Here is a 16,124-nt window from a genome sequence, read left to right on the forward strand (position 1 = left end):
ACAGGACTGGAAAAGGTCAATTTGCATTCCAATCCCAAAGAAAGGCAATGCCAAAGAATGTTCAAACTACTGCACAATTGCAATCATCTCACACGCTAGTAAAGTAATGCTCAAAATTCTCCAAGCCAGGCTTCAGCAATACGTGAACCGTGAACTCCCTGATGTTCAAGCTGGTTTTGGAAAAGGCAGAGGAACCAGAGATCAAATTGCCAACATCTGTTGGATCATGGAAAAAGCAAGAGAGTTCCAGAAAAACATCTATTTCTGCTTTATTAACTATGCCAAAGCCTTTGACTGTGTGGATCATGATAAACTGTGGAAAATTCTGAAAGAGATGGGAATACCAGACCACCTGACCTGCCTCTTGAGAAACCTATATGCAGGTCAGGAAGCAACAGTTAGAACTGGACATGGAACAACAGACATGGTTCCAACAACAACAACAACAACATGGTTCCAAAAAGGAAAAGGAGTACGCCAAGGCTGTATATTGTCACTCTGCTTATTTATGCTTTTGAACTGTGGTGTTGGAGAAGACTCTTGAGAGTCCCTTGGATTGCAAGGAGATCCAACCAGTCCATTCTGAAGAAGATCAGCCCTGGGATTTCTTTGGAAGAAATGATGCTAAAGCTGAAACTCCAGTACTTTGGCCACCTCATGCGAAGAGTTGACTCATTGGAAAAGACCCTGATGCTGGGAGGGATTGGGGGCAGGAGGAGAAGGGGACGACAGAGGATGAGATGGCTGGATGACATCACTGATGGACGTGATCATCATCATGTCCATCATCGATGGACATGAGTCAGTGAACTCGGGGAGTTGGTGATGGACAGGGTGGCCTGGCATCCTGCGATTCACGTGGTTGCAAAGAGTCGGACACGACTGACCGACTGAACTGAACTGAACTGATGTATAATATTAAACTGAACTTCTCAGTCAAAATAAGTTTCATGCTATTTGTTTTGGAATGTTGAAAAGTAAAAGTGAAAGTTGCTCAGTCATGTCCAACTCTGTGTGATCCAATGGACTATACAGTCCATGGAATTCCCCCGGCCAGAATACAGGAGTGGGTAGCCTTTCCCTTCTCCAGGGGGTCTTCCCAATCCAGGGATTGAACCCAGGTCCCCGACATTGCAGGTAGATTCTTTACCAGCTAAGCCACAAGGGAAGCCTGAGAATACTGGAGTGGGTAGTCTTCAGTGGATCTTCCCGACCGAGAAATTGAACCAGGGTTACCTGAATATAATTGAGAAATTGTCGTTCCACTTGTTGAATAAGATCATGTGTGTCCCAAAGCAAAAATATTTTCCCCCATTTTTTACCTTTAGAAGAGAGAGCATACCTTATAATTGAGTTCCTTCATTATCAGTGTTAGTTTTGGATAATTACAGAGCTTACCTATAATCTCTAGACTTTTTCAAGGAGTTAAATACAAGTTTACTTATTATCCTTGGGACTAAAATCTCCCAATTTTTTTAGATTCCATTTTATATAAATATTTTACAGCTCACTTTCAAAATCAAGATAGTGCCTGACTGTGTTACAGAGATCAAGTACTATAAAAATCCATTACTGAAAAAAAAATGTAACATAATGACAGCAACACAGAAATCAGAAACTTTCCAAATGTTATACAAATAGGAAGTTATAACAGGATGAAAGCTCCAAACACATACATTGATTCAAAACTCTCTACATCATATAAACTACCTAAACAAAAAGATAGAACGTTCTAGGAGATCTTTACAGGTGACAAAGATCCAACTCAACTGGCAACAAAGTAATCGATCTTGAAGATGCACAAGATGCATAAGAAAATTGTTTTGTGGAATGTTAGAGTGGAAGATGTTTCTAAGCCAAAATATTGTTTTCAGCATGTGGAATTAAATCATATCCATAATTAAATATTTTTTAAAAAGACTGCAAATAGACATCTGACTTTCTATTTGTAATCTTAAAAGCTTATATCAAAAATTTTTTCTTCTTATATGTGTTTATTATATAGTTTATGATATGTAGAATTGTGTGTATGATCTTAAATATTTAACACTTAGAAGTTATTATCTTTAGCTGCTGCTCTCATTGTTTGAACAGTAGAAATGAAATTAGGAAATTTGCTCCACTATATTTTTATCTCATTCTCTGTTCCACTGAGTACTGCTCATATTTTAAGAATCTTAATAAATAATAAGTGATAATATTGACTCTTGTACTCTACCTTTAAATATACTTTTGAAACTTGCATTAAATGAGTATACATTTATTTATATTAATGTATACTTATTTCACAATTAAGATTTTTCATATGTGTGTGCATATATATATAATATATGTTTGTAGTTGTGTGTGTATATTCTTCAGTATTCCCAGTTTTAAGCTCTTAGAAGAATTGGGCTCACACATTTGTTCTCTGAACTTGTGTCAAATAATAAACGTGTTACACCATAGGCTTGAAATGTTTGGAAAGCACTAAATAATAAAGCTCTAATATTCTTATAAAATGAAAAACAGGTCCCTCAGCAACTGTAGACCATGCTTTGTAAATAACAACCTTATCATTAGATATTTTACAAATATTTTGTGTAAAACTAGTGTTTATGAATGTGCCACAAAACAGACTTATGTGATGGAAGAACATAGATTTAGACTCATTCAAGAGGATAATTCCTGGGAAAGAATTTAAAGAAATTGATTAACACCCATGAACAATCGTTCTCGAGGGGCAGATATTACAAGTATTAGGAAAAGGGGCTTGCAAGTAACAGGAATTCCCGTAATGTCTTTAAATGATAAATAAAGGCACTTGTTTGGGTGGAGAGAAAAGAAGTCACTGTGCGTGTGTGTGTACATATGCCAGTGTCTTGAAATTAAGATGGGGATGGATTTGAATATCAAATTAAGATTTATATTTAAACTAATACATAATGGGATGTCCATGGAAAATGTTGATTGATAGAAAATACTTTACAGAAATGGTGATGACATGAAAATGGCCTTAAGTAAAATGATTCCTTTGACTGGGTGTATATGAACTAAAATAGGAAGAAATCAGATCCTTGGTGAAACAGTATAGGGAGATGGTCATATCAGTATAATGCAGTCCATTCACGAGATGATAAGAGGAATAGGTGTAGGGTGTCCATCTTGGACAAAAGTGTATATGTTGTCAGGACAATAGGGATAGCTTAGAGGTTTAATTTATAATAACTAATTACATACAAATATCCATTGAGAGAGGAGCTTGGCGGCCTACACTCCATGGGGTCACAAAAGAGTCGGACACGACTTAGCGACTAAACAACAACCATTAGTCAGTAGGCTCCAAATTTGCATTTTCTTCAAATTAAGGAAGCGTTATTCCATACTTAACTACCAGATTGTAAGAAAAAAATTAGATACAAAATTTTTATAAGAAGGTGAATTATATAAATCAATCTTGAAGAAGTAAGAGAGAAAGATACTTAAACACAAACACCCCGAAGAGGCTGGCCCACAGCGCCACCTTGTGTTGATAACCTGTTTGGTTTTTTTTGTATTTGTTTTTAAAGACTTCTTGGTGCTAAACCACATACAGAAGTTAATATGGGTGATTTTGCCCTAATTTCAGATTAGCAAATTACTGAAATATGTAGCAAATACATACTTAAAAATAATTCTTGTCTACTAGTCAACTTCTCTGCCTGCACTGTCACAAATTATTGCTTTTTTTTTTTTAACTAAAATGTGGTCAATCCACTGGGGTCTTAGAAAGGAGTATTGGGAACAGATGGATTCTGTACAGAATCTAAGGGCAGAACTAATCAAAGTGTGTTGTTTTAAAGAATTTGCAACCAAAGAAGGTACATGATGAGGGTATGCACATCTAACAAAACACTGTAATTAATTTTCATTGGGTAGTTTCTATTTTTTTAACTCTTTTTTTAATGGTTACAGGCTACTGATAACTGTAATTAAAAAAACTTTGAATTCACTGTTTTGGAAATAATTGAAATAGCGACTGATCAAATCTGTCTTTAGCAAGTCTCATTTCATCTCAGCCTTCATTATTTGAACCAACGGTTGAGACTATTTTTTAATCGCTGTCCAAATGAGAGATCTTCCATGAATTTCTGGGGACCTAGTATATAAAACACTTGAGGAAGATTATGAACAATAAACTGCAAGCCCTGTTTCTAAAGCTACTCTCCAGAATTGTCTCATGGCCTACAAGTCTGGGGATGCCTTCCATTGAACACTTTTTCTTCCTAGAATAGCATAGCAATTGTTTCTTTCCTATCTTCCCTGTCACAATGACTGATTCATTTAAGGGAAAATAAGCTTGAATTGGCTTTTTGTACTTTCTTTTTCCTCTTGTGGGGTGACCTTTATGTCCTTAAACAAAGCCTGTTATTAAATTAGGAAATAAAGGTAGCATATGTAATTTATTTAGAATGTAATCTATCAAAATACAAGACCTGTCCCTGAAAAAAAAAAAGTAGACTCCTCAGATTCTAACTTAATTCACTTAAACCACTTAATTACAAACTTAGACACAATCAACATGACTCTGGAGTCTTTATTTTTTATAGAGAAACAAAAGGGTTAATGTCATGTATACACACACACATACATACACATACGTGTGTGGTATTGTGTGTGTACCTAGCCGTTCAGTCTTTTCCAACTCTTTGTGACCCTATGAACTGGGCACCAGACTCCTTCATTCATGGGATTCTCCAGGCAAGAATACTGGAGTGGGTAGCCATTACCTTCTCCAGGGGATCTTCTCAACCCAGGGATCGAACCCTGGTCTCCTGTATTGCAAGTAGATTCTTTACTGTCAGAACCACCAGAGAAGCCAATAATACACACAAAAGTGGCTCAGTGATTAAAAAAAAATCTGCCTGACAATGCAGGAGACGTGGGTTCGATCCCTGGGTCAGGAAAATCCCCTGGAGGGGGAAATGGCAGCCCACTCTAATATTCTTGCTGGGAAATCCCACAGACTGAAGAGCCTGGCAGGCTACAGTCCATGAGGTCACAAAGAGTCAGACACGACTGAGCACAAAGTACATGTACACGATATATATTATAATGTTTAATGACATGTAAACTTAAAATGTTAGGTTTTACTGTATGTATAAAGTATATATAGACATGTATATAACATATGTATATAATTCTACTGAAAATTTTGTACTTCTGTGGTTTCAGGATGTATAGATAATCGTATTATACATTCTATATCTTCAGCAGCATGGATAATGACATTTTTATAGTGTCCACTAGGAAATAACTAAAGCATATTATCTGTCTAATAAGGATAATTTTTGATTCTATGTAAGTTTTACTATAGGCAACATTCTTCCCTCTAGCACTCATCAAAAATGTTTTATTTTTAGTGAGTTGGAGTATATTAATTAAAAAATCATTACTCTTATGACCAATTCAACAATACACTTAATTATTGTCAACGAGTCTTAGCTCTTTATAAAAGCACATTTTTTAAATGACAAACAAGGCATTTGTCACTAACAATTATTCAGGGTGTCACGTCTTTCCTTTTCATCATAAACATTTCTGTCATTCCTTTGCAGAATACATATTATTGTCTGTTTGAAATACATTATTTTTAGGAGGAAAGCTGCTCAACAGATTAGGGAATTTGAACTAGCCAGTGGAGAACTTAACTACATAAGCCCACTACACCTAATTATAAAAGATGAAGGTTTTAAAATTTGCATAATTGCAACTATTGGTAGGGGTCGGTAACATATTTGCATTATCTACTTATGTTCCACACCAACACTTTTAAGCACCACTTTAAAAAGTCTGCTAAGTCAGATGCTTGTAGATGTCAGAACATTATAACCTAAAATGCAGGCGATGCCTTTCTCTACCTACACCCCTGGGTTCTAACAGCTTTCTAAATCTAGGTTTTGGTACTATTTCATCTTCCAAATTTTGAAACATTCTTTCCCTCTATTGTGGCATACAGCAAGAGAAGTGCCTGTGCCTCTAAACCACATCCTAAGTACTCATTTATTCCTTTTGAAAATAATCATTTTGTTTGCTATAATTCGTACTAACTAATACTTACAGAAATGGCATTCACACAATAGAAGTGCAGAGATAGTCAAGAGAAGTGGTTGGTTATAGAAATTTCCCTTGTCTATCTAGTAACATGAGAACATTTAGCTCTTATTAGGAAATGTTTGTTTCATACCTCTTGAATGTAATATTTAGATTTGATATTTGTATTTATGCATATAAAATAAAAAATTTCTACATACCATTAGAATACTCCAAAGAAGGAAAAGTGATGGCATCTTAATTTACAAAAATAGAAAAAGCTACAAAAATATGATTTTTAGTTTTTATATTTTCCCATCAGTTTTCATGGAAAGCAATTAGCAATAACTATAAAAATATTTTTGATGAAAGAGGTTAGTTAACATTGCAGCTAGGTATATGCTAGCCATCTAATTATTGCTCCAATTGTGGTTTTAGTTTGTCTATTGTGTTTTTGGTAGTCTCTTCCTAACATTTTCTTCTCAAAGTACTGTATCTCAGAGCATAGTTTGTACTATTTAATTGAAAGTGAGTAATTTAGTTTATTTTAGTCAATCCATGTTAGTAATTTACCCATCCTCAGAACCCTGCTGTTTATCTTTTGTATTGAGGCATTTTCCCCTAAATTCCTATTTTGATTTTTTGTTTGCTCATTTTTATGAAATTCCATATAACCTCCTACCTATTATTTATAACTGCTGTAATAATGTTTAGTTTTTATTGCAATACTCCAGGCTCTGCTCACTTCCTATTTGATATTCCCACTATGGCTATAGTAGCATATTGCACAGAGCAGGTAGTCACTATTAGTTGAATAAGTGAAGAAATAAATGAAATACACTTGCTATTATTTTGAAGGCAGCTAATCTGTACTAGTAAAAAAAAATTGAAGTAATGATCTATCATATTAACATTAGATTATTAAGGTTCTGCCACAAAGGTATTATTCATAAAATATAGTTGTAATTTTGTGTGGAGAAGGAAATGTGGAATAATAGAAAAACCATGGATAGACTACAGAATCAGAAAAAAGCAGATTTAAATCCAGGTTTAATTTCTATCAACTCTGTAAACTTGGGCAAGTTATTGGATTTCTCTGAGTTTCAGGTTTGCCTTTTATAAAACGGGCAAAATTTATGTCTTATTGGGTTTCAATGAGGATAGAAATAATATTGCTAAATATTATTAAATATTTCTAAAATAATATTTCTGAAGAGTCTAGATCCTGCATATGCTCATGCTCAGTTACTTCTGTCATATCCGACTCTCTGCGACCCTGTGGACCATGGCCCGCCAGGTTCCTCTGTCCATGGGATTCTCCAGGCAAAAATACTGGAGTGGGTTGCCATTTCCTTCTCCAGTGATAAAGTATGCAGTGAGTGGAAGTGAGTGAAGTGAAGTTGCTCAGTCGTGTCCAACTCTTTGCAACCCCATGGACTGTAGCCTACCAGGCTCCTCCATCCATGGGATTTTCCAAGCAAAAGTATTGGAGTGGGTTGCCATTTCCTTCTCTGGAGATCCTGCATATAGAAGCTATTAAATGGCAGCTATGATCATCATATTTTTTACTATCATCATAGCAAATACTCAAAGCCAATTTATCAGTCCCCCATTTCCATTTTCTAATTCAGTTATTCCAAATATTATTTAGCTCTTTAAACAATAGCAGCTACAAATAGATGTTTACTTTCCTAAGGTATAAGGATTCTTTTAGCCTCCAAATATAAAGGCTCTTATGATGAATGCACAGACTTCCTGGGATACCATTAGTATTTCTGGTCTCCATACACTTAAGGATTTTCATGCGGATGGAAGAGAACTGGCTGAAGACTGCACCAGGCATTTTTCTGAATGTCTCTGCCTATGATGGGAAATTTCCTCTCTCTTCTATTCTCTTTCCCATTGAAATTTATGACAGGCTTCTCTTACACTAGGAAAATGTTATGATGGGATGGGGAGAAGGAATGGTATACAACATAAAGGTGATTTCTACCAAATATAAAAGTCCAAGTATTTAATTCAAAGTGTGTGATATCCAGGGCACCAATGCAATCACAAACTTCCATTTTCTAACACACGGAATCACAGGAGACAGATTACTTTGGCATGATTTTTGAAAATTTTCTTAATATAAATTTAAACTTTTGAAATTATCATCGACATGCAAAGAAATAGAGGAGAACTAAAACCATTGACTATTAAATCTAAAAATGACCATTATTAGAAATCATTTCATAGTTGAGATAACAATTTTCAAGGGATGGGGTGATTTCCTTCAGCTGATTTGCGAAATGAAAATGGTGAGGATTGGAATATAGGTCTTCCTTTATACTGCACTAGGTGTCTTCAGCTGGGCTATATTTAAGCACATAACTGTGAAGCAAATAAAACTCATTGTCCTCCAGGATTAGTGTGACTTGAGAGAGCAAGTAACTCAGGGAAAGTTCAACTCAGATATGGGCATCTCCAAAATCTCTCTTGGCGTCTGTGTGACCGGGCTTGCTGCTTCTGTTCTGTCTCCCAACAGATTCACATAAGCCATTATTGATGCAACACTGTGTGTGTTTTAAAGTTGTGTGCCTCTTTGATATTAGAATATTTCTAAGAGGAAACATTTTAATTCTAGTTTATATTTTTTAAAAATGTGTCATTCTTGGCCAGCACAACATTTAATCAGATATAAAGACTTAGAGAAACAATTTAGGAAAAGGAGACTGTAGGGGGAAAAAAGCAAAAGGCATTTTATTTCCACAGTGAGTCATACTTTGTAGAGTAAGAGTGTGGAGAGTCAAACGGTCATTTTTTTTTTTTTTTTTTACAATACAAGTGTAGCTGGAAGAGAAGTTATTCAGTCATAATGCTATATTCATAAAAAAGCCAAACAATGTTTGCTTACAAATAAAATATGACAAGAAGATACATTTACTCAAAGTAAAATTGCTTGTGGTATGCTGGCAATTCCCAATAATCAAAATTTCACAGGAAGTAAGGTCGTTTGAGCTAGCTTTTGGTGAATGAATACATTTACTTCACACTTACAGTAAATATTGAGCTTTTTTACTTGTACTACCCAAGTTCCCTTCAGTTTCTGCTCTCCTGAGGTAACTCCCAAGCCTGACAGTTTCTGTAACTTGACTCCTCAACACTTTCCAGGAAAGAAGGCTATCAATGGGCCTCTGGTTTTATTGTTAACTCCTTCATAATAGGATAAAGTCTTTTCATCATTTTCAGCTTTTTCAGTCATAGAAATAAAAAGAAAATATCTGGCCACATTTTCTTTTTTACATAAGGTTAGACTATCTCCCCTCAGTATAATAAAATATGTACTCAGATTTCTCAGAGTGAGCATCAAATATAAGTCTATGTGTGTGCATGTGTACGGGCCATGTACTTCCTATCACAACCTCACCTTGATGATAACAATACTGTATGGCTCCACATGAGTGTTTTTCTCACTGCAGATCTTTATTTTCTGGTTTCTGAACTCTTGACAAATTTGGTGACACTGTGGCTGATCCACTTTATCCCTGCTTTGTTTGGGGATGGTCTTGCTCTCTGAGGCTTCACTTCCCCCATTTTCATTGACTTGAGGAAAAGGTTCATTAAGCCTGATCTCTCTCAGTCTTTTTTCTTCCTCCCCTTTCTTCTCGCTTCTCCACACTGGACTCTGGGGCTCTTTATTCCTCAGGTCCCCTATAGGTTAAGCCTAAGCTCTTATCCTCTCTTCTCTTTAACTCACAGTCAGCACAGGCATCTGTATTCCATAACCCTCCATATGAATAAATAAAAGCAGGTACCAGCCTCCGAAATCTCCAGGTTTGGCCAGACAAACAGCCTGAGTCACAGCTCCTGTCAAAGTTTCGTATTCCCTTAAAGCAAAAACTCCCCAATGCCACTGAGACTCTTCACTTCAATTCCCTGATGTTTAAATTTGCCAGACTCCTACAGAACCTCAAATAATTAACATCAAAAGAAAGACAAATTATGGACATAAATGAAGCACACTAAGGCAGAAGGAATGGATGCATTAGTTTCTGGGATTAAATAATGACTTCTTTGGAGCTTCTTATGCTCTTCAGACCATCTGATCTGTAAGAAGGCAACTAGGGTCCCAGCCAGTTTGAAAAGTTGGAGAGGTAGTTTGAACTTGCCAAGATTTTCCACTCTTTGTTCTGTGTATCTATGCTTCTTGTTCTCATAGAAATGTTGTATTTGTAAAATAGTATGCTACTGTTAGGTAATTAGAACAGGAAAAAGGAGTCCAGAATGGCGGTGGCTAAAAGACAAGGAAGGGGAAAGCCTGTGAAAATAAGACAAAGGAAGGTTCGAGGACCAGAGTGAGGACCTCAGGTAGAACAAACAGCACTCCTGGCTAGCCCAATTTACATAGGGCCGGCCCAGGGGGGAGGAGGAAAAACATAAAAAGAGGAGCCAAAGGGCCGGGTATCTCTCTCTCTTCTCTTCGCGTCTGTATGCCCTCACACCTTGAGGATGTATTTTCCTTTATTTTCTAAATAAAACTGAGCTGTAACACGGAGCTGTAATGCTGATCTGTCTGAGAGCTGTGACATGGTCTGTCCGAGAGCTGAGACACAGTTTGTCCGAGAGCCGTGACACGCTGAGGGCTTTAACGTCAGTTGTTTAAAATTTTTGTTGTGATGAGACAGAATTGAGGAAATTACACACTCCCCTGACACTACTTTGAAATTATTCCAAAATAATTGTTGTCTGAAGAAGAAACTGGTGGGTGTGGGGAGGGTTAGTATTCCAGATCTTAGAAAGTTTTCCTTTTGTTTCTGTTTTTAAACTTGAGATTTAAACAAAGCTGAGCCATTCATATTACCAGTTCACAAAACATTATCATCCTGTGTGTAAACAAATCCCCTATCTTTGTAAATTGGTTGGTTGTTGATTTGTTGATTTTTAAAAAATTTCTTTTTTTTAATCCCTTAATCACTCCCATCACTCCCTGAATGGGCAACCATATGGATGTGTAACTTTTTATTATATTGTGTTCTTGCAAACTGTGTATTCTGTTATGTGCATGTATTTTAATATAACTGATACCACTACATAACTCTGTTTTCTACTTGAATCTTCTATGTTTCTAGCATCAATCCTTTTTTTTTTTTTTTTTTTTAGGTATAGCACCTGCTCATTATTTTTAACTGTTCCAAAATGCTCTTGATGTATACCTACCACATTTGCCTATTTATTAGAGGTCTGAGTTTCACTTCTGAGTAAAGAAAAATAAATACCCTAAAGTTTCTTTCTTCTTTTTCTGTTTGCTCTTGGAGATGTTTTTCTGTGTCTGTGCTGGATAAAGGGAATATGATGACCTAATTTAAGGATAAAAACAAAAGGAGAAAGGGTGTGATCAGAATTCTAAGTCATTTGCAATAAACAAGATTAAAACTAAAGTCTTTTAGATTCAATACTGTATAGTAATGATATTGGTCCACAGGCTTTCATCTCTCTGGACCTGCTGAGTGCTATGCGAGTGTTTGCTCAGATGCTCAGTCATGTGTGACTCTGTGTGACCCCATGGTCTGTAGCCTGCCAGGCTTCTCTGCCTATGGGATTCTCCAGGCAAGAATACTGGAGTGGGGTGCCATTACCTGCTCCAAGAGATCTTCCTGACTCAGGAGGGATCGAATCCTTGTGTCTTGTGATTTCTGCATTGGCAGTCAGATTCTTTGCCTGGGAAGCCCCCTGCTGAGCGCTAATCTTGGCTAATCCACTCACTATCTCTAAATTTAGGAAAGTTATTTCACCTTGTGAGCATTGGTTACTTCATCTGTAATATGAATACACACAAAATACCTTTCTTTTACTAATCCAGAGAGGTTATACTGAGTTGCTATCACAAATCAACCGCAAATCTTGAGAGATTAAAACCATTGAAGAGATCTTTTGTTCAAGCTAATGTTTCTCAGTTCAGCTGCGAGCTTTGCTCCATGTTGCTTTCATCTGCACTGCATGGCCTAGGTTGATAAACTGACCACTGACCACCATATAGATTCCTGACTGCTGAGATGGAGGGAAAAGAGAGCTCTGGAGTCTTACACATGGGATTCAACACTAAGCCCACAAGTAACAACTATAATTCTGCATAAAAGTTCTTGGCCGTAACTGGTCTTATGACCCTACTTGACCCCAGGAGATAATAAAAGAAAACCTTACCCTGTGTCCAGAAGTTGGGGAATCTGAAATATTCAGTGAAGCATCCTAATGATTACCATATGCCTCATGTGGTCATTGTAAGTATTAATGAAGTTATTTCTTATCAAGTGGTTGTACAATACGTTGGGCACAGTAGACACTGAGTGAATATTATCTATTATTTTATAATCCTAGGAAGGTATCTAAGGCCCTCTCCAAACTTAAACAATGCATTTTATTACTTACAAATCTTTCTTTTTTCTCTGTATATCATTAGAAAAATATGCCAACACTTCCTTCATGTTTCAGGTGAGTGGTTATTTTCAGTACCTTGATCCTTATTCCATTTCTTTTGGCTTTCCTAGCCACTGGTTCTTTGCCAATTCTGTCATTATAATGGTGTCATACCTCTTGAATCTACCTGCCCTACCAGCCTTGATGACAATTGGTGACAATCACAGCTGCCTTTGCTATGGCTTTATTTGTATATTTTGTCATACAAGTAAAGGTATTATAAAAATGAGCACTTTTTTAAAAGTGAAAGGGGGGCATAAAGTCTCAGGGAAACTAATGGATAGTCAGTCTATTTATCTCAGCAATAAACTAGTGAGCTGCTTTCATAGCTTCTTATGGTCCCCTTACTTATATGGTCCCCTTATATGGTGCCAGCTCACTAGGCTTATCCTAATTTTGAGGATTTGCTTCATTTTTCAAGATATCTTAAGCATCACTTTTCCTGGTATCTTTTCCTAGTTGCCTCATTCCTCCAAAGTTAGTATGTTCTTCCTTTGTGTTCCCAAAGAAACAGGAGTCTACTTCATGTGGTATGAAAATTATTTATTTAAATGTCTATCTCATAAAGCTGTGGGGTCCTTGAATACAGGGTATTTCAGGCATTGTGGAAGGACAGCTGGATAGGTTTTGAGGAAGAGAGGTATTTCACTTTTTCCCTAAGAATTGGCATCAGTCAACTTTGTTGACTGCATTTGGATGCTGGCTGTAATTGATTCGTAGCATTTGGTGCCACTTTATTAGAATCACAGTGCTCTAATACTATCTCTATAGGACAGTTTTAGATGTTCTAAAACTGCAGATATTTCATTAATAAAACAGTAGCAATAATAATCACATATGTCTTTAGAGGATTTAAGCCCTTTAAATACCTAGACTTTTTTAATTAAAAAAAGTCCCCAGTTCCATCTCTCTCTTTAGCAAGCTTACTGAAAACTCCCTCCCAAAATGACTGGTGACAAAAGTTTTAAAAATTTGCACAATGGTTCCATAGCCTCTATAACTCTTATTGGGACACACTTTCTCTATATTCCCTTTTTTTCCCACCCAGGACATTCATTATTGTAATAATGACTTCCCTAACTCTGATCTCTCATGCCTCCAAATGTGTGCATGTACAGTCATATGGCCAGAGACTGCAAAATAATAATTAGATCATATGATTCCCTCTATCAAAAATTGTTAATAAGGTAGATCCCTATGATTTGAAAATTAAAGACCAGTATGTCCTTTTAAAATCATCAATGAGACCTAGGTTACCTTCCCAGACTCAGGACCTACTACTGCTCAGCACACTTCCTACTCTTCAGTCATACAGTTGCCTGCTTGAACATAATGTGAACTTGCACAACAGTATCTTTTTAATGTTCTTTTTCTTCCTTACCTTGTTTTTCTTAAAAAAAAAAAAAAACTCCAATTTTTCATTATCTAACTTATAAAGGCTCTTATGATGGATGCACAGACTTAAATGATGCACCTTCCTTCCATTTCCATATACTTAAAAGTTTACCTTAGTTTAGCTTTTGTGTCTCCAGTAGATTTTCAACTCAATAGAGTCTTTCATGTCCTGTTCATATTTATTCATTTTAGCGAACACTTACACTCCTGCAAATTATGACCAATTGTAAAATTGTAATTGAATTAATCATTGTAAAATAACACTGCATTAGAGTTCCAGTTCTGAAATAAGACATACTTTTTTTAAGTTATCAGTTTTGGGGGATAGAATGGACTTTCACAGGAGTTTTATCTTTCTCAAATGATTTTACACAGGTTCATATGTATATAGACTGAGGACAATCTTTTTTATTTTGTGATTTCAGTTTCTTTCTATATATCAAGAGTTATAAAGCAAGAATGGAATGTACTTTATAAAAATAGGAAAATATTTTGCAAAATATACTCAATGATCATGAACACAAAATTGTTAGTATTATTTGAAGCTAATCTTACTATAAGCTGATGCATAATGCCTATAAGAGTGACATCTGGTGGCTCATAGGGAATGTTACAGTTCAGTTCAGTTCAGTCACTCAGTCATGTCCAACTCTTTGCGACCCCATGGACTGCAGCACACCAGGCTTCCTTGTCCATCACCAACTCCCTGAGCTTGTTCAAACTCATATCCATCGAGTCGGTGATGCCATCCAACCATCTTGTCCTCTGTCGTCCCCTTATCCTCCTACCTTCAGTTTTCCCCAACATCAGGGTCTTTTCCAATGAGGCAGTTCTTGGCATCAGGTGGCCCAAGTATGTTACAGTAATCTACCAGTTTTAACCTCTAAATATATTTGTATTTTAGTAACACTGTTGCCTCTGTACTAGTAAATTAGTCCTAATTATTTTCAATATTTGCTCATATATTCAAATAATGCCTTATGGAGAAAACTAATATGTTATATGTTTTATTGCCTAACATATACAAGTTTTAAGTTCATATTTTCAGTTAGTAAAAGTTGGCTAAGTTGCAAACCTGGGTTCTTCTTATGCCTGAAAGGGGTGGAAGGCAGAAGAAAGCATTAAAGCACCTGTCATGCACACCACTGTAACTGAACTCAATCCTCCCTAAACAACCCTGGTCCTCCCTAGAACATACATGTCATCATTTATCCTATGTACCCAGTGTATACTGTGGTGTAACAAATAACAAAAGACTGGAAGCTTGGAGTTCTAGACCAGCCGTACCACTATGGAATTGTGTGACCCTGAATCAGTTCTTTAATTCCTTGGGCCTTAATTTCCTCACTTGAAAAACTGAGACTAGATCTCCTCCATCTTGAAAATTCTTAATGACAGGGACTTAATAGACAGTGGTGGTTAATTACAATGATATGCCTCTCCTCTGATATTTGTCTTTAAGTGCATAGAGGATAGGTATTTTTAAAAATGATAATAAAGGTTTTTTAAATTTATATTTAGTATTCATATAACATCCATTATCAGAGTACCCAATGGGATAACTCAAGATTCCCAGGGCCACTGGCAAGGAGCCAAAGCTATTACAGTCACATTTGTGAATAAATTAGAAACAGCTTAGGCTCAGTTTCTCACACTCAAGAACTGACTAAATGTACCTGCTGTTCTACCCTATTCAGTAATTTCCAAAGTGTCAGGAAATAGACTCATTAGAATCATCTGGACACTTGTTAAATTATGTCTCTCTCATACTCCCCACTAAATCTACTGAAGGGAAAGACTGGAATCCACATTTTTAACAAGCTCTCCTGGTGGTAATGATATTTATCTTGGTTTAGAAACTGCTTACTGTCATGACTCAGAAATTATATAGATTCACACAGAAAGGGATATTGGTACAATCTAGCTGATGAAAAATAAAGTCTTTCACATCAGGACTGGTAAACTCAAGTGTCTATAGGGCACACACAAGTAACGTAAATTTTAAAAATTGGCCAAATAGGAATTAAGAGGAACTCTAGCAAACACACCCCATCGTAAAATGTGTTTATTTTTGTTTTAGTTGCTAAGTCATGTCCAACTCTTTTGAGACCCCATGGACTATAGCCCCCTAGAGTTCTCTGTCCATGGGATTTTCCAGGAAGAATACTGGAGTGGGTTGCCATTTCCTTCTCCAGAGGATCTTTGAGACCCAAGATAAACCT

Source organism: Bison bison, unplaced genomic scaffold, assembly GCF_000754665.1.
Source record: "Bison bison bison isolate TAMUID 2011002044 unplaced genomic scaffold, Bison_UMD1.0 scf7180017864452, whole genome shotgun sequence".
In the NCBI taxonomy this organism is placed as follows: Eukaryota; Metazoa; Chordata; class Mammalia; order Artiodactyla; family Bovidae; genus Bison; species Bison bison.